Here is a 20,910-nt window from a genome sequence, read left to right on the forward strand (position 1 = left end):
CGAATGAAAGTCAACATTTTCTTTATATCTAGTGATGGTGATCATGTCGTTAGTTCAGATAAGTAGGCTACCGGGCAAACTTAGTCAGAAGATCAGAATATGAAGCATCATGATAGCTAGCTGGGCTAACTTTTTAGTCCCACCTGTGAGCCACCCCAGTTACTTAGCTTCTAGCCGCCGCCGATTAGGCTGGTCGTGTCTTCAGCATGAATATTTTCGATAACTACTGCTCGTGATTGATTGCCATTGACAGGGTACGGCTTACCAAAGAGGGAGATAATATGGGCAAGTCGCAGTTTTGCAGGTGCTTGTGTGGGCTGTGCCGTCCCGATGGAAACTGGTGGAGAGCTGCAGTAACTAGGGAAGCGAGTGCATTTTGGCCGCTGGCAGTGTTGCCAGATGCCAGCAAGGTTTTCCAGCCCAAAACCTCGTCAAAAACTGCGAGAATGCACAAAAAACCGCCCAAATTAGCTTTTGGGCCAACTGTAGGCTACACAAAAAATATTTTCATAGGCCTACCCCAAATGTAGGCTAAAGGCTTGAGTTAAACTTGAGTCTGACACCTGTGATTTAGAACAATTAATTAATAGCCTACCTAGGCGCTATATATTCCCTGAGACAGGCAGTTAGGCCTAGAGTTTTCATGAAAATCGCGCTGAATAGGCTATTTAGGACAATGCGCTCTTTGCAGAAGCAGTGCGTCCATGCATGGCAACTACACGCAAAAAATATTTTCATACGCCAGATATAGGCTAAAGGCAAACTTGAGTTTGACACCTGTAATTTAGAACAATTAGTAGGCCTACCTGACAGGCAGTTAATCCTAGTTTTCATGAAAGTCGCGTTGAACGAACAGGGGTGTCAGTGCGCTCTTTGCAGAAGCAGAACGTTCATGCATGGGCCATCTCTACACAAAAAACATAGGCCTATGGCCCTAAGCCCTTCGTGAAAATCGCTTTGAGCAATTGTTATTAGGCCTAAAAATAATTAAAAAGTTCTAGTAGGCCTAGGCTTTGTCAAACTTCCTCAACAACTGTCGGGCTGGACGGAACGTGGGCCGTAGTCCTATGTCAAGCCATTCGCGCAAGACCTGCGCACATCCATCAACCCTGAAAGAAGGGGTAAGTCCATCTTGTCTCGTAGGTAATCTTTCAGCAGTGTGCACACTCATGAAGAGATTGACTGTAATGACAAAATGCTCTTTGCCCACTTTGGCATATTGACATTGTCAGTCAGCTAGCTAAGTTTGAAAACCCCTTGAGCTGTGTGTTTGAATGGCGGTCTGCGCCAGAGTAGGGGAGAACCGACTGAAACACTTTTTAATTAAACGTAATTTACAAAGACATCGTAAAACACTGAAAGCTAATATTTTGTCACAAGCAAACTACATCGGTCCTCTGTCAAACAGTTGCATTTTCAGCTGTGAACAAAACCATTCAGGATTTATTTAAGGAGAAATCGAACATCGTTTTTGTTTCATTCGGCCCCTCCAGACCGGGATAAATGAAACGACATGGGGGACGAAAGAAACATACAGCTTAAACTTCCCACAACTTCAATATTTGACAACATCATGAATGGTACTTGAAATATGTGTTAATTTGGATAAATTACTGCTGGGCTTTACTGTCTGCTGTGAATATCTAACAACTAATTGCGGTCATTGTGAAGCGCATATCTCGCGGTTATGGAAATACCATGCACTATGCCATTTATATGGCTAGAATGCATGTTTCGATACATAAGGTGACATGAGCTGAGAGTGTCTGTTGTGAGTTTAGGGGGGCACGTCAGCCAGAGGGTGTGTGAGTGAGTGAGTGAGAGACTGCTGCCTGCTGACCAGAGACGGTCGCTGGAAGAAGGGTCTGAAGTGCCTTTGTTTCGCTACAAAACCCCGAACTGATCCGAAACCAGCCCAATTTTTATACACCCGCCCAAACCCATTTTTGCCCGCAAAATAGATTGCAAAACCGCCCAATTGCCCAATCTGGCAACCCTGGCCGCTGGTCGAGGAGCTCCCCTGTGACCAGCATATTACATGATCTATCTACCTATCTATCTACCTGTCTATATACATATCTAGGCTATCTATAGCCTATCTATTTATCTATAATCTGCGCTATCTACTGCTGAACAATCCCTTACTCGTCTCTCTTTACTCCTCTCTCATTACTCTCAAGGGTCTCAAGGTGGGCTTTGGTCTGTAGTCTCCCCAAGGTGACGTAATGCAATGCATTGTGGGGAAAGGAGAATCACTTCAAACGCTGTGAAATAGTACCTGCTTTTTCAGATTATATTCCGTTTTGTGATACCCAACAACATCAAATACAATGGATAACAGTTTAAATGTTTATTATCAACAAGCAAATTGTGCAAATTCGTTGGAAAATGAACCCTGCAACACGGCCTTTAAGGGTTAATGGTACACACACACACACACAGACCTCTCACACACATTTCAATGACTTCACACGCTCACACTCTCTCTATGGCTCTGGTCCAGGGATATTCCAACTCATGGAACGTCTCTCGGCCAATCAGAAACAAATAAATAGTTCCATAGAACCCAATTGTTGTATAATACACTGTATAGCACTGAGTATTGTATAGTGAAATTTGAATATAACGTGGCCAAAAGCTATTGTAGCCTTTTTTCTATCTGTTAAAGATCAACAGATCAGTGATTTACGCCTATCTACTCGCCAAAAAAGCTGGTATTGTGTTTCCTTAATCCTTACATTCAGGCATTCAAATTAAACTTCATTAAAAAAAAATGTATTTATTTTCTCCATTTCCTACCAATGTATGATGCTTGCATGAGGGAAACATCCCAAAACAATAGCACCCATATAATTGTTGCTGTTTTGAGAAGTATTTATTTTCTTATGCAAGCATCATGCAACCATGCAAAAGCAATGAAACTAATTATATCTTAGTCTTAATCTTACATTAGTAAAGCAGTCCTCTGATGTGCATGTCACAAAACATTTAAGTGAAAGTTCATGTATAACAATATAGGCATAATAATGATTGTGATAATGATAATGACAATTTGATTTGGAGGGAGTGGGGTTGGGTACGTGTAGATGAGCCCTATGACCCCAAAGTCTGCCATGACTGGGCCTCAGGTCAAAGAAGTTTAAGAAAGGCTGGTCTACATAACCTGCATCAGATTGAGGTTTGCAGTGATGCGCCTGAAGGCACGGGTTGAGGACCCAGTCAGTTACGTCACAATATGCACATTTGTTTAAATTCATACCTACGTAATCACCATGACCAAAATTGTACTTTTTTTTTTACTTTGAATCTTGAAAAAGAAAATATTGACCTACCTACCGACCCATTTTTTTTTTTTTTTTTTGGCTATTACTGCAAACAAGAATATTTTTAAGGATGGCCTCATGACTGTGAAAATGGCTGACATTGAACCACAGTGCTTTAAATGGGAGCCCCCAGTATCAGTCATCAAGGCATCAAAATCTGCAGAAACACTTACAACACACAACATCACTCATAAACACACACACACACGGACAGAACCACCACTGTTCAAGAGACCATTTTGGGGCTAAATGTGCTTTTTCTCATTTGGTTGTTTTCTGTTTGTTTAGAGCAGAATGAGCCACTGCTGTTCAAAGGGCGTAGCACTGTGCCAATAGGCGAGTTCGACTTGCGGCAGATCTGACTTGATGTGATGCATGCTGGGTTGAACACAATGCATACTGGGATGGACGCAATGCTTAAGACTTGATAGGGCCATTTGGGAGGAATGTCCTCATGATGATTATGACGGGAGTCTCATGCTGCTTCCTTATGTTGGAATACGGCTAGCCTACTGAAAACGTTTAGATATTCTATTATTTTCTGCTATTGGCTAAATAGATAGACACACATATAGGGGAAACACTTGATATTGAATTTATGTGCTACAATGCAGGCCTGTTAACTGTATGACAACAGTGGTTTATTTAAACTACATCATAATAATTTATTTCGTCAGTCATCATGCTCATTTTAATGAGTAAGAATGAAAGTTCTGCTGTGTTTATTGCAAACAACATTCCGCGATATCTCCCGCGAGTACGTCAGCCAGACTGTAGCCTGCCTGTCCGGGATGAGCTGCCCTCTGTTGTAGCTCCCATAGACATAATATACATAGACGCCGCATTGGCTGCTGGAAACAAGAAATGCGGCCGCCATCTTGGACCTGTCATACTCCTCATTGCGTTGCAGCAGAAAACACAAGATGACAGCACTGTGCAGCATGTTCCTGCTCAAATCGGGCGGACCATACTGGGATTTACTTTTCACAAGTAAGATTTAACATTACCGTACTATTGGTTGTATTTTGTATTTTCGAACAATGTGGCCTGTATCATAGCTACATGTATGACATTTGCAGCAAAAAAAACCACGTGAAAATCTGTTCGGTATTCAGTGAGATATGATTAATTAAGTGTGCTGACAGCTCATTGCACCGGCCAAACAGATTACACTGAGTGGAGTGGATGACCGGTCCAAGATGGCGGCTCCAAATCTCGTCAGCGCTAGTAGGGAGCAGCGGTCGATGCGGCGTCTATGTATATTATGTCTATGGTAGCTCCTCCCGGCTAGCCTCTGAAGATCACGTTTACGTAGAAAGCCAGACCAAGTCAGACTCAGTCGAAGTCGAACTCGCCTAATGCCTCACTCCTTGCAAACTTCAAAACTTGAGAGCCCTGGACACATAACAAATCCCAATTAAACCCCTGCTTGTACCTTTGACTTTTTGGGGATTTTCTCTCGTTTTTTCACTCGAAATGATATGTTGTATGCTTATGAGTTACGCCGTAGCTGGTTAGCCTAACACGGATTTTTCCAAAACGTCAATAGGAGACATGAATGGAAATTTACTTCCGGCACCTAAGCTCTCTCGGAGGAGGGGCGGGACTGTGCAGCTCTATCTCCCTCTCGCTGATTGGTGGAATACCGGCATTTTCGTGTTGTCACTTCCTCATACTACTTCCGCAAACTACAAGCCACTCAGAGATCAAAAATGTTAAAACGTACCAGTACAGACATCACTACTGGTCAAAACCATAGACATACGTAGACTTTAGAAGGATAAGGCTGTTTTGATTTTTTTCCACAATACCATTTTTTTCCTCCACCCCACTTTGAGGAAGCCACGTGTAACGTTACAGAACAGCTGGAGGACTGATACCTGACATTTATAGGTGCAAATAGGCTATCTGGGTAACGTTAACGTTAGTGTTTTTTTTTTTTTTTTTAACAAAGGTTAAGTTAGCTTACATTACCTAAATGTATTTCTTTTTCTCAGTTGTTGGCTGACCAAAACTCGGTCAACCACGTAGCCTATAACGTTCGCGTTGTAAACAACTCACCAACAACAGGTAAGTAGGCTAACACAAACCATGTCAGCTGCTATGAGCAGTTGTGCCATATCCCACCACATGCAAAATCCCAATGCTATCATATGTAACGTTAAAATTAAGCCCCGCAAAATATAACCAGCAAAGTGGTCGGCCTTGCTGGGGTAAGGCCTTGATGACAGTATTATCTCGTAACATAATATCGCAATGGGTCAGACTCGTTTAGCAAGTGAAGCTTCCTTAAAAGTGTGATGATATAACGCAAATCCAATTATCTAAGTTGCCTAACTGTTACTTGTGTTTGTCTCAAACGAACTTCTAAAGGCGAACGAATATCTTCAATTAACGAAGACAAAATGTGGTTCCCTTGGTTTTTCTGCCTTTTTTTAAAGAGCTTTATGCTTACTTCCGCCTTCTGACATTTCCAGTTGGAATTCAAGCCGGAGAAAACCAGAAAAGCAATAGATGTAAAAAACTGGTTCTTAGTATTTTTCAGGAATTTTACTGACATTTAACTGGCGTGTAACTGTTATGTGGGTAATGACGTGACTTCGTTTTTCTCTCTTTTTTTGAGGCTTGATGGCATTTGCCACAGCAAACGTCAGACCACTCTCTAGTTATGGTTATGGGACTTGGCAGACGCTTTTGTCCAAAGCGACATACAAATACAAAACAATATAATACTTAAATTTAACAGGGAACAATTTAAAATGTATATAGTAGTATAGTATGTGTATGTAGGCCTACAGTGGTTAGAGTGGGGTTTGGCCGGTGGGGGAACCTTGAAATCCAGTGTCGGTGCAATGGGGAAAAAATATTGACCGTTGGACAACATATTGAGTATCGTGGTGTAGCAATACTTTTTTTGACAATAATTGCTAGTTTCTTGGTCACTTCTGTCAGTCAAAATAGCCCCCATATTGATTTGTACCAGGGGTGTCACTAGACCTAAACTGCAGTGGGACACAAGCCCCCATAGGGGGGTTCCGGGGGCATGCTCCCCCGTACTTGGTATATTTTAACATTTAAATGCATCAATCTGGTGCACTTTGAAAAGAAATTCAGAGGTTAGATTTGCTTATTTTCAGCTATGGATGGAAATATTTGTGCTGTAGCCAAAACTGTTTTGCACACACAGGTGGAATAGTTATGATGATGATAGCCTACAGCAATAAGTTCACAACTACAAAGCATATGAGTTTCACAGTTCAGAAATGGTCAAAAATAGTGTACATTTCTAGCCTGAAAAATCCAGACCCTGATAATCTAGAAAGATTAAGGGTCTGGCAAAGACCAATGTATGGCCCAACTCGAGGGGCGGCAACAAGCATGCATTTAAAAATCTCACTGCACGCAATCGGATAACACTACGACCAATGTGTACTGTCTTCCACCGTTGCAGCGCTGTCTTCATCAGTTTAGCTGGTTCCCCGGAATGTTGGGGTAAAAGTAAGGTGCATCATTGCTCTTTGCCAGAGTGTCTCGCAGAGACAATTCCATTGTGCTCTCGCGAGAACTCTGGATTTCCAGGGTAGTACGTTTCAGCACTCCATGAAATTAAGCTTATGTCACCTGTGTTGTTCAGATATCTTGGCAATTGCAATGGCCATCTATAGGCTACAATGTGAGTTATTGTAGTGAGGACATTTATTTTGAAACAGTTGTGGGCAGAGGAAATAGTTGAACAGTAGTCTTAAGAGAGCCAGATTGGATGCTTAACTCTTTAACTGCCACGGAATTCTAGAATACTGCACCCCCTCACTGCCAGAACAACATTCTAAATCCCCCAAAAATCTGCTGGATATTGTCAAACTGTGTATAAAGTATCTGTTTTCTGGTTTTACACTACTTTTTGATAGCTACAGTCAAATAACAAAGGATGTTACACCACTGCCTCTATTTAGGGCTCCAAAAAACATTGTGTATGTCATTGTGGTCATTACAAACAGCAGTTGCACAATACAATTTGCAATATGTACTAATGAATTATCACCTCAAAAACACACACAATAGATAATATTCATAGGAAGATTTGTAATTTAATCAATTAATAATATATTATTACATACTCTAAATACTCACACATCTCATTACAAAATGATTGAGTAGCAAACTTATAACATACAACGTGACAAACGGTAGGCGGTTTCAATTCAGATAAATCAGGTAGTCTAACAAACAGTGACATGTTAATCATGTAGTACCATGCATGTAATTATTTATGCTGTTCCTTTGCAATTAAATTCAGGTCCAGAAAGGTTTAGAATGACTAAACATAAACACCCCTGTAGTAAAATTGAACAATAAATATAAATAATAAGTTCTTTTTGGTAATTGAGGGGCAGCCGTGGCCTACTGGTTAGCGCTTTGAAGTAACCGGAGGATTGCCGGTTCGAATCCCGACCAGTAGGAACGGCTGAAGTGCCCTTGAGCAAGGTGTGTGCTTCACCTCACTGTATGTTCACTGTGTGCTGAGTGTGTTTCACTAATTCACGGATTGGGATAAATGCAGAGACCAAATTTCCCTCACGGGATCAAAAGAGTATATATACTATTGGTGGTATTGGTGACAAACCAAGATACTTTGCACATGACAATTTGCAGATCATAAAAGAAAAAATGTCCACCTGCTGGGGTGTTTTTTTAACATCTGCAAACAGTAAAGGACTGACATAGGTTAAGTTCTTGTGAGCACACTAACAGCAGAGACCAGTGTTGTGCCCGGGGAGCAACCTATATGGCCACAATACTCATGTTCTCTGTGATTCATTTCCTATTTTGCCATTGGATTAGATCCATGTTTCATTTGAGTATACAGCTACATGTAATAACTGTTGAAGTGAACAAAAAAGATTTAGATTATAGATTTCTAAAAATGAACAGTAAAACCTCTACACTGGTAGAGATTTGAACAAACAATAAATATCAGTTCAAGTTTTGTATGAATTTCTGAAAATGAACAGTAAAACCTCTACACTGGTAGAGATTTGAACAAATAAACAATATCAGTTCAAGTTTTGTATAGATTTCTAAAAATGAACAGTAAAACCTCTGCACTGGTAGAGATTTGAACAAACAAACAGTAAATATCAGTTTAAGTTTTGTATAGATTTCTAAAAATGAACAGTAAAACCTCCACACTGGTAGAGATTTGAACAAACTAACAGTAAATATCAATTCAAGTTTTGTATAGATTTCTAAAAATGAACAGTAAAACCTCCACACTGGTAGAGATTTGAACAAACTAACAGTAAATATCAATTCAAGTTTTGTATAGATTTCTAAAAATGAACAGTAAAACCTCCACACTGGTAGAGATTTGAACAAACTAACAGTAAATATCAATTCAAGTTTTGTATAGATTTCTAAAAATGAACAGTAAAACCTCCACACTGGTAGAGATTTGAACAAACTAACAGTAAATATCAATTCAAGTTTTGTATAGATTTCTAAAATGAACAGTAAAACCTCCAAGAACTGATATTTTGAACAAGTTTTGTATAGATTTGAAAGAACTGATAATTTGAACTGATTGAAAGAACTGATAATTTGAACTGATTGAAAGAACTGATAATTTGAACTGATTGAAAGAAGGCTTTGAACTGATTTAACTGATTTAACTGATTGAAAGTGCTCCTAGACAACCTAGGCTGGTAGTGGTGGATGCCTGAAATGGAAGATTCTGAAAAAAAAGAAAAAAAAACTATATTTAGAGAAGAAAATTCAACATTTAAAATGTTGAATTTTGTAAAATCTACATTTATAGTTATTAGCAGTGTAATTTAACGTGCATAAATAACTTTTATATAATCAATAGTAGTAATTATTACATTGTATGAAACAAGGAAAATGCATATCAACATGTGCATATTAAAATTAATGTAATTTACCAGATACTAGCAGATACGCATACTAGATAGCCGACTATAATAAGCAAACAACATCTCACCAGTGTTTGTACACAAGCTTTGTATGGTACATCTCAAAGCAGTCAGTGGGGCACAGTGCAGGGTGGTCTGGACAGGTCTTGCAGAAGAAAGGTGTCTGCTTCCTCCCTCTATGTGCGTCATCTGAACTGCGCTTCCGCGTGGAACAGACTTTGCAGTCCGGACGCGATTTCTCGTGTTGTCCGAGAAAGTGTCGACCAGTGAGACGCACGGGCACTAACGGTGTGCTGAATGGCCTGGGAGGAGGAGTGAGCTCAATTTGCCTCCGTCTCAGTAGCCCCTTCACCAGAAGCTCGCGGATTCCAGCCGACTGCATTGTATTGCCACTTTCTTTGTGCAAGATGTAGGCATTCACAAGTGCGACCTCTCGGATATGATGGAACAACCGATGGTACCACTTCATTGCACAGTGTTGGTAGCTGTAATAGGAGCATAGCTGGTCTCCGCAATCTACCCCTCCCATGAAGCGGTTGTAGTCCTCCACGCTCTTTGGCTTGGCGCAAAAGTTCTGTAGCCATCAGGCCCCTTGCTACGCTTTTCGTTTGGTGATAACGAGATTGTCGCGGCACTGTGGAGAGGGCGGTGACTGTGCCAGCATCCCTAAAAGGCGAAAGTTAAAAGTGGGCGTTTTTCAAAAAACACAGGGGATCTGAAGGCCGCAGTTTCAGACCATGGAGTTGAGGGGGCATGCCTTTCCTGTTCACACGAACAGTTCCACACGCGCCAGTGTTTTGCCTGTGGAGCTCTTGGAAAAGAGCGGGTGAGGTGTAGTAGCTGTCAGTATAGAGACTGTGTCCCTTCCCAAAAGCTTGGCTTCCCTTAGCAAGCCAACAACTGAACTATGGCCAATACCCAGACAGCGATCGTGAGTTGAAGGCCCCTCCAGTGTATATCGTGCCACAGGTGCGTGTAATTACTTGTCGCGTCTGATGGGACAAAATTCTTCAGACCAAACCGGTGTCTTTTATTTGGCATGTACTGACGAAAAAACACCCTTCCACGAAATGAAACCATGGATTCATCAATGGAGAGGTGTTCGTGGGGGTAGTACTCGCTCTGAAAACTCTTCAGGACTAGATCCATAAGTGGGCGGATTTTAAAAAGTGGATCATAACCCGGGTTGACCTCTCTCCAACCTCAGAGAGTTGTCATTGAAGTGGATGCAGGAGGACAAGAGCTGAAAGCGGTTGCGTGTCATTACACGGGCGAAATTTGGTGTCAAGCCCAGTGAACTTTGGGTGCTCCAGTAATCAGCGATTTGAGGCTTTCTAGTCAGACCCATGCTGATCTGAATGGCCAAAAAGCGCCTCCATCTCAGAGCGATCAGTGGGTTTATAGTCACGTAAGCGAGTGACTCGCTAGCTCGGTGGAAGCTAACGCCTCAGCATAGCGGTTTGTCTCAGCCACCATGAGATCAATGACACAATCGCTAAAAAGGCTTTAAAAAAAGGTATGGATCACTACAATCCCAAACTCTCTGCGGACCAGGTAGGTGGGTTGGTGTGTACAAAGGGATCCTCCCATCAGATCGCTTCCTCTCCCCTCAGTGGCCACCGTCTTGCCTGTCACATCTAGCCACTCCCAGCGGGCGTCTCCCTCACCACAGCCAGTGAAGTCGCCGGCCTCGGGTGAAGTTGCCGGCCAGCTCCTCCTTCTTGACTCCCTCCTCGTCCTCCCTGGACCACACAGGACCCCCTCCAAGTCCTCCTCTCCAAATCCGAAAAACTCCTCATCGCTGTCACTGTCCCAGTTGAAATTAAAACTCTCCTCCATGGTCGTAAATTCATGGTACCGCAATCGCAAACTCTCTCTGTGTGCTAGCTAGATAGCTTGATATTTAGCTGATGCTAATTTGTTTCTTGAAGTTTGTGAATGACGTAATTAGCATATTTGTGAAATATTAACCAATCGTGATCTGTCTAGAACATGTTTACTATCATATCAACATAGCAACAGCACAGTAACGATGTTTTAATTGGCTACATGTTAGCGCGGCAATGATGATGCTCCTTGGGCGCACATATGCACCCTTGGCATTCTAGAACACACTCATTGTGGGCGCATATATGCACCGTTGGCAGTAAACGGGTTAAAGACTGAGACCGAGTATATAGTTTAAAAGTTGAATGTAGATAGTGTAATGGATGTGGATAGACAGAAAGTTGAATGGATGTTAATAGGCAGATTGCTTAATGGATGTTGATCGATAGTTTATTGGGTGGATGAGTGAATGGTTTGAAGAGGATGAATGGATAGAAAGTTGGATGGAATTGCCTTATATCCTTGTAGAATGGAGAGACACAGAGAGAGTTGGCCTAGTTGAGCAGAAAGCGTTGATACAGGTGCAATCAGTTTAACTGGCTCTTTGATGGGGCCTAGTTGATCAACTGGCAGTTGATACAGGTGCAAATCAATTTAACTATCCCATTGTGATGTCATAGTGCCAATGCAAAGTCTATGGGGGGAAAAAAAGCTTGATTTATGTTAATATCTCAAAAAGTATAAAGTTTACAAAAACGAAAAATACATTCCTCAAGTGTCCTTTTCAAGACCTACGACTATGTTACAAAGTTTGAACGAAGTTTCTACATTAAACGGTTAAAGCTGAATTAGACGCAGACATTTAATGGGAATAATAATAATAATAATAATAACTAGAAAATGCAATTCCAGGGAATTACCATTGCATGTAAATGCAAAAGCTGCTGTGTATAACATTATATTACTTACAGTATGATTATTCAGATTACATAGTCTTACAGTATTCTTGAAAACCACTTACTTGGTTAGATGTTAGCTTAGAGTATATGACAGTCAGTAAAAATAAATTGTCAATTCAATATTGATTCTTCAATATTCTTTGTTTTAATACAGCAGAATGATACTCAGAATACACTAATGAACACTTACCAATGTAAGCTTGAAGTAAAAATCACAGTTGTGTATATTATATATACAGAACTTGATAATGCCAATCATATTATCCTAAGACGGATCTATTTATTAGTGGTAACTCTGAACTGGCAGCAACAGCTAGAGGCCTCAGTTAATGGTATTAGGTCAAATTTGATGGTGATATATACACTGAAGAATAAAAGAGTCAGCCCTTCAGATGATCAGTTTTAGACAGAACTAGGTTAGAATCTTTTTTTTCACACAGCACAGCTCAGGTCTAAAAAGAGAGGTCTAACAGCACAGCTATGTTTCACAGATGTTGCAGCACAGGTATGATTAAAGGTATGAATGGTTGACAAATATGATTCACAGGTATACACAGGGCTCTACACTAACATTTTTTTCCAGGAGCACTTGTGCGCCCAAGTTAAAAAATGTAGGAGCACAGACAAAAATTTGGGCGCACAGTCACTTCTGTACTTAACTTACACATAATCTAACATTACACTGCAGCTAACAGTTAAACATGCCAGTGCACCAATTGCAAATATTAAGAATGACTGACAACATTTAGGCTACAGGAAACAGGATTTTAAAGATCAGTGCCTACTTTATTTTCAGTCTGTTCTATTTTCCTACATTTTGTTAATGTAAAATAATTAAATACATTGCCATATTGGCATTTAGCCTGTATATCAAGTATCCTGCCAAATGTAGACTAATTTATTTATTTGTGAATCCATCTGTAGCTAATCCAAATATGCCCATGGTGACCTATCTGACTGCATACTGCCTAATACTACGACTAAAACAGTCCATTTTCTCTTCCACAAACCCAACATAGGCTATCAAGGATATATATATTTTTTTATCCTTTTTTTTTTTTTTTAAATATATGCATTGATGGGGGCAGGAGGCAAACATTAGGTAGGCAAACTTTCGTTTTGCACTTCAGCTTGTATTCGGTGTAAACAACCAAGCATGCGTGGAAGCCTGGAGTTGTCAGCGTTCTAACTTTGAATAAAATGGGAGTAATACGGGAGGCTACTTTTTGTGCCTGTTAAGCTACAGCTATATTTTGCATATTGCAGCCAATCGTCAACTGGGCTAAAAGGCATGTTAGGTTACCTTTCCTTCTCTCACTGCACCCTCAGAATCTCATCCTGTTCCTCCTATATCCGATGAATTCGGTGGATAGAAGAACTAATTTCTTCAATCTTTGCATCTTAGCTGGCTAGTCTAACTTTCCGCTTTTTCTTCGCGCTCTTGGATTTGATAGAAGCGACGACTAGCGAGTCACAACGTGAAACTGCTAACGTTGATGGGAGGTGTAGTTTTTATGCTGCATTATAGCGTGATTCTATGGTTTGCACAGTAATGTTTCACCGATGTTGCGGTGTATTTTGTAGACAAACATTGACATAGTTAGAAGTCATTCGCACCAGTGCGCCTAAATATTTTTTTGCACTCGCACGGCATCATATTTACTCGCATGTGCGAGTGAAATGAGCGCACTGTAGAGCCCTGATACATGTTCCATATAGTTAGTGAGTATAGTCCTCACACAACAATATATTTCTCAGAATGTCTCAGTGTTGATCTCAGATAAGTCTCAGTATGGTTAAATTGTATGTGCAGATATGTTGAGATATGGTCACATGTTTGTAAGAATGTATGTTAGTAGGTATGTTGCTAGCAACATTGTCAGAGATGTATGGTTGACAGGTGTGCACACAGACAGGCACACACGTAATGTCATACACGGTCATCACCACTGGTCTGGTCTGGTCTGGAACCTAAAAGGCAAAAGCAAACAAGTGTAACAGTTATACCAAAACAAGGAATGTCTGCAATTATACAACAATTGGGTTCTATGGAACTATTTATTTGTTTCTGATTGGCCGAGAGACGTTCCATGAGTTGGAATATCCCTGGACATTTCAACTCTTTTCAAGACTTTGTACAGCTAATAATAAATCACTCCGCGATACAATGCGAAGATTTGACACAATGTTCTCATCCCAGCTCTCCACTATTTTAAGCAATGGGTTACTCCTTAGCAAACCATAACGAAACAGTGCTTCACCACATCTGTGGATTAAGCTACACAGTCAACTCAATGTAAGTAAGATAAACGAGGATGCTAATTGTTCTCAGCATTGCCAGCATTGTGTAAGCCCTATAATATGATTGTCATTTGGAGGAGACTTGTAGATAACTAACATTAGCACATGGTCATGGATATTCCCACGGCTGTTGTTGCCTGCGCCACTCGGCCTCCGGCCTCGTGGCTAAGGCCGAACAACACCCGTGGGAATATCCATGACCAACCCCACTCTCACTCGTGCTATATTGCTTAATTGTTCAATACAACTAAGGTATTTAAGTGAAGTTGTTACATTACATTAGGCTGACATATTATAACCTAACGACTAACATGGTAAACAGTTTAAGCTTTTTAAACAATTCCCAACAATTCTAGGACTATTAAAAAACAATACCTTGATGGTGCCTACAATACAATTGTGGCACCATCAAGCTACTGGTAGTTAAATACTAGCCTATAATATTAAATTGCAAACAAAGCAGAATTCTGTGTTTTATTGTTTTCAGTTTTAGTATAGGTGATGGCTAATAATATTTTTTTTAAATATAAAACGTAAACAGCTTAGAAAACTTTGCAGGCAAAGGGTCTGTTGTTGCTGTTGATAATCATATGAGTAAGGACGGATCATTCTGATACTAAGTATCTTGATAACCAACTGCTATAACTTAAACAGCTTGCTAGGTCTGTCAGCCACATTTTTTCCTACAGATTACAATGTACATACCTGGAAAGTTTGATTCACGTGCCAGGCTACACTTTAATTTATAGACCAGAACAATGCAGAAATGAGTAGGCCAAGTAAATATTGTAGCATATGTTGACAACACAAACATTATAGCTCAACTTCTGTTGTGTGTTTTAACAAGACTTTAGTCGTATTGTCCATTTCCTAGCATTAGCCTATTCGTGGCTTTCATACGGTCCCTTTCCACAGGAGTATTAATAAAGCACCAATGCATTCATAATCTAGGTGCTTGATTGTCTGTTGAAAGGGACCTGATGAAACCCATCAATAGACAAACTATAGTATACCGTGATAGTGTTTACTTATTGTAGGCTACGTAAGAATCAGGAGTGTAGAATGAAACGTAGCCTGGCCTATTTGATACACAAACAAGCGGTGTACAACGTTAAACATTTGTTAAAATAAAAAACAGGAGCATATATTTGTTAACTTTAACTAAAATGTGAACGGTAGAAGCTATAACGTTATGACCATCAACAAGTAACGTTAGCTAACGTTATTCATGCCATGAATGAAACCCATGATGGGTTTCATCAGGTCCCTTCACACAGCCTAGCCCTAGGCTATAATCAACCACCACGAAGTCTGCATTCATAATCTATTCTAGGTGCTTGATTCTATACACCTGTGGAAAGTGACTTGATGTTGAATAGAACCAGAGCCTAGTATCTGTAGGCCTACTTCTCTGGTTTACGTTAATGTTCTAGTTAAAACGCTCCTGGTAGGTAGGCCTAATGAACAAATGTAACGTTAGTGCATTACGTTTGATTGTCGTTAGCTATCGAAACCTACAGCTAATCGGTCACTGTAAAGTTGATGACATATTAACATTGATTAACAGTGGGTTTCCTTACATAATACATATCAACGTAGCAAGGTGCTAACGTCAACTATTTCACAAACGTTAACGTTACCTAACGTTATAACGTTAGTTTAGTTATTTGTGACCCATCATTTCATACACGCTAACGTTACATAATGTTTGATGACATAAATGACTCAAATACCAAAAACCGGAACACGTACCTTGTCTGTAATTAGAGAAATGTGCCTCTGAAGAAGAGTTTTACGAGCAAATAAAGTGACCAAGGCACAGCAGGCGAAGACGTTTAGAAGATTCACAGCTCCAGGGCCAACGGTAGCTCACGTTCAACTGTTGATTGCTTTCAGCTGGAGGTCACGTCATAATGCTAAAAGTTGCCGCCACGGCGGTCAATGTTAAGTCAATGGGAATGTATTGCTCTTTTATCGTAAATATCTCAAAAAGTATAAAGTTCACAAATGTGTGAAATACATTGGACAAATCTCCGTTACAAGACCTTTGTAGGAGTGTTTGAATGATGTCAAACGGTTCAGTGGTTTTAGAGCCTTTGAACGTCAAAGTTGGTCGGAAGAATAATAATAATAAATATAGCTGCAAGCAGCAATGCGGGGGCCAAGCAGTGCGCTATAGCAGGAATGGCATTGCCATGCCATGAGCAAGCACTCACAGCAAGTTTGATTGCCATTGGATAAAGAATGGCTGAGAAATAAGCTTATTTACTTTGTTACAGCGCCCCTAGAGGCCAAATTACACCAATGTCCTTGTGCGCTCTCACAATCAGCTACCATGTCCCTGGGATGGTCCAAGGACACAGACGCTACCTCAATTGTGAAATCAGACAAAGGAGTCAAGGATCATGTCCAGCATTGAACTGGTGGTGGCGCTAGAGTGTTCAATGTATATGCATAAAAATTGCTGTGAGTGAATTGGACAGTGTCCTGACTAATCGTATCGAGTTTTGTTATGTTAACTCAAAGCGTCACAGAGATGTTAGTCCACTTCCTGTTTGGCGGCTTCATCACCATATTTGATTGGCTGTCACGGGCAAACAAAAATGAAATTGAAAAATCTGACAAGTATCGTTTGTGCGGCTCGGGCTGAAGATCATCTCTGCCAAGTTCTGTGAAAATCGGATGAAATTTGTAACCGCTGAAACTTTTCGTAGAGTTTGGACTAAATCCAATAATGGCGGAGGTCCAATATGGCGGAAAGTGACGTAATAGGAGTCATTGAACTTAGCTAATCATTTTTAGCAGTTATGCTAACTATGCTAACTAGCATGTTAACGTGCTAGCATGCTAACTATGTTAACCATGTTACTTAGCTAACTTAGCTAATAATTTTTAGTAGTTTTGCTAACAATGTTAGCAATGCTAACCATGCTAACTAGCTACAGTGGGTAGGAGTCATAGTTGATGACGAGTAACAGTTACATTGTTTAACAGTGAAATATTGTAGTGAGGACTTTTATTTTGAAACAGTTTTTGGCAGAGGAAGCAGTTGAAAAGGATGTGTAGTCTTAATAGGGCCAGTTTGTATGCTTAAAGCCTGAGACTGGCAGTTGGGCCAGGTGGCCTGGACACCTGCCATAGAATTCTAATTGCTGTGATGTCATAAAGGGCAATGTTAAGTCAATGGGGAAATTTTGTTTAGTTTTTAATTAATAGTTTAAAAACTATAAAAGTTACAAAGCTGAAAAATACATAGCACTCTTGTCCTAAGTAAGACCTACGTGACGATGATTGAATGAAGTTTCTACGTTAAACGGTTGAAGCTGCATTAAACGCGTTAGAAGAAGAAGAATAAGAAGCCTTGGAAGAACAGTATAGTGCATTTTCATGCACTATAATAAGAAGAAGAAGCCAGGAGATTTCAAGATAGTGGATTCCATCCACTATAATAATATTAAGAAGAACAGCGATAATAGTCCATTGCATTTACATGCAATGCAATAATAATAATAACTAGAAATGCAATTCCAAGGAATTACCAGTGCATGAAAATGCTGAAGTTGTGATGTAAAATATCATGTATAGTTAAAACAGATAATACAGAGATGGTTACTACGGTGATGCTAGGATAGACATGGTGGTTGCATAGCTTAATAAAAGTTGATAGTTTAAAAGTAGACTGTTTAAAAGCTGAATGTAGATAGTTTAAAGGTTGTTGATAGACAGTAGATAGTTTAAAAGTTGTTGATAGACAGCTAGTTTAATAGATAGTTTAATGATAGTTTAAAAGTAGACAGTTTAAAAGTTGAAGGTAAATAGTTTAAAAGTTGTTGACAGACTGGAAGTTGAATGAATGTTGATATTCAAATAGTTTAATGACTGTGTATAGGTAGATATTTGTGATAACTGAAAGTTGGAATGGCTCTAATGTTTGCTAGCAGTTATGCTAAGATTTTAACTATGTTAACCATGTTACTTAGCTAATGTTTAATAGCAGTGCTAGCAATGCTAACCTCTAAACCACATCTTTACTTAGCTAACGTTTTCTAGCAGTTTAATGAATGTTGATATTCAAATAGTTTAATGGTGATAACTGAAAGTTGGAATGGCTCTAATGTTTACTAGCAGTTATGCTAAGATTTTTAATTCTGCTAACCATGCTACTTAGCTAATGTTTTATAAAGCAGTGTGAAGAATGCTTAACATCTTATCCATCTTTTTAGCTAACTTAACCAACATTTTCTAGCAGTTTTGCCAAACATGCTAACTATGTTAGTAATCTTAACATCTTAACTATGTTAACCATGTGACTTAGAAGGCCAAGCTTATCATTTTAGTAGTTATGTTAACTATGTTAATTAACATGCTAACAATCTTTATCGCTAACTATGCTAACCATGTGACTTAGCTAACCTAGCTAATCATTTTTAGCAGTTTTGTTAAAAATCAGTTAACAATGTTTAGCTTAATCTTAACATGTTAACTTCTTAACCATGCTAACTAGCTACAGTGGGTAGGAGTAATAGTTGATGAAAAGTGTTGACATAGTTGATGATCGAGTTAAAAGTTGTTGATAGACAGCTAGTGAATGTATATAGTTTAAAAGTTGAATGTAGATAGTTTAAAAGTTGTTGATAGACAGCTAGTTTAATAGATAGATAGTTTAAAAGTAGACTGTTTAAAAGCTGAATGTAGATAGTTTAAAGGTTGTTGATAGACAGTAGATAGTTTAAAAGTTGTTGATAGACAGCTAGTTTAATAGATAGTTTAATGATAGTTTAAAAGTAGACAGTTTAAAAGTTGAAGGTAAATAGTTTAAAAGTTGTTGACAGACTGGAAGTTGAATGAATGTTGATATTCAAATAGTTTAATGACTGTGTATAGGTAGATGTTGTGATAACTGAAAGTTGGAATGGCTCTAATGTTTGCTAGCAGTTATGCTAAGATTTTTAACTATGTTAACCATGTTACTTAGCTAATGTTTAATAGCAGTGCTAGCAATGCTAACCTCTTAACCATCTTTACTTAGCTAACGTTTTCTAGCAGTTTAATGAATGTTGATATTCAAATAGTTTAATGGTGATAACTGAAAGTTGGAATGGCTCTAATGTTTACTAGCAGTTATGCTAAGATTTTTAATTCTGCTAACCATCTACTTAGCTAATGTTTTATAGCAGTCTAGCAATCTTTAACATCTTAACCATCTTTACTTAGCTAAGCAACTAACATTTTCTAGCAGTTTTCTTAAACATGCTAATCCTTATGTTAGCAATCTTTATCTTGCTATGTTAACCATGTGACTTAGCTAACCAAGCTTATCATTTTAGTAGTTATGTTAACTATGTTAATTAACATGCTAACAATGCTAGCATGCTAACTATGCTAACCATGTGACTTAGCTAACCTAGCTAATCATTTTTAGCAGTTTTGTTAAAAATGTTAACAATGTTAGCAATCTTAACATGTTAACTTTGCTAACCATGCTAACTAGCTACAGTGGGTAGGAGTAATAGTTGATGAAAAGTGTTGACATAGTTGATGACGAGTTAAAAGTTGTTGATAGACAGCTAGTGAATGTATATAGTTTAAAAGTTGAATGTAGATAGTTTAAAAGTTGTTGATAGACAGCTAGTTTAATAGATAGATAGTTTAAAAGTAGACCGTTTAAAAGTTGAATGTAAAAAGTTCAGTAGTTTAATGGGTTACATTGTTTAACAGTGGATTATCGGCAATGTTAAGTCTATGGGGATTTTTAAAAAGTTTTTCTTTAATAGTTTAAAAAGTATAAAAGTTTCAAAGTTGAAAAGTCATACCAACCCGATCTGTTTGAAGACCTACGTAACAAAGTTTGAATGAAGTTTCTAAGTTAAACTGTTCAAGAGAAATAGCGTACGGAAAAAGTGGTAAGCGGAATAATAATAATAAGAAGAAGTTGCCTAGGAAGAACAGTACAGTACATTTTCATGCACTGTAATAATAATAATAAGATTTTCATGCACTGTAATGAAAATGCACCGATGCAGTAACAGGCAATAATCCCAGTTTATCCAGTTTAAAAATTAACTGCAGCAACACAGTGGAACACAATACACAAAAAATAGTGCAACATCACCTTTTTGATTAATCATAGTGTGAACAAACAATCAAACAAAAAAATCACTGACAGGTCAAGTGCATGCATGTTCTCTTAAACAGTGAATCAAATTCAGTGGTGGGAGGGAGAGAGATAGACAGAGAGATAACTTTTTACTTATCAAATAATGAATGAAAAGATGACACTAATGCATACTCATTTTTAAACAGAAAGAGATGCATAATGTACCCTACATTAAGAGGTGTGTCACTAATGAGATGGGTGTGCCTGTCTCTCACTACATAGTTTGTCCAGTCTTGGCGTGATGGATGATAAGCAGACTCTAAGATCATTCTCCACATGGAGACGAACTCTGTACTTCGTCTTCATTGCAGTCAAAGTTGAGAAAGATGACTCGCATAAGTAAGTGGTAGGGAATGGGAGCAATTATCTGCATGTCCTTTGCTGTTAGTTCAGGATACTCACGTGAGCGGGAG

At 39.1% G+C, this 20,910-nt stretch overlaps 1 protein-coding gene across 2 annotated transcripts in view; it reads left to right on the forward strand.

Moving 5' to 3' along the window:
* The first annotated feature begins 4,992 nt into the window (after positions 1-4,992).
* The window catches only part of sdf4 (stromal cell derived factor 4), a 53,832-nt gene continuing 37,914 nt past the window's right edge, over positions 4,993-20,910 (forward strand). The window contains exons 1-2 of one of the 2 annotated variants that reach the window (XM_048241251.1): positions 4,993-5,235; positions 5,321-5,393. The gene's annotated coding sequence lies outside the window, so the exon portion shown is untranslated. The remainder of the gene's footprint in view (positions 5,236-5,320; positions 5,394-20,910) is intronic. The other variant, XM_048241252.1, reaches the window with a different exon arrangement.

This window comes from Alosa alosa, chromosome 4 (genome assembly GCF_017589495.1).
Source record: "Alosa alosa isolate M-15738 ecotype Scorff River chromosome 4, AALO_Geno_1.1, whole genome shotgun sequence".
Classification (NCBI taxonomy): Eukaryota; Metazoa; Chordata; class Actinopteri; order Clupeiformes; family Clupeidae; genus Alosa; species Alosa alosa.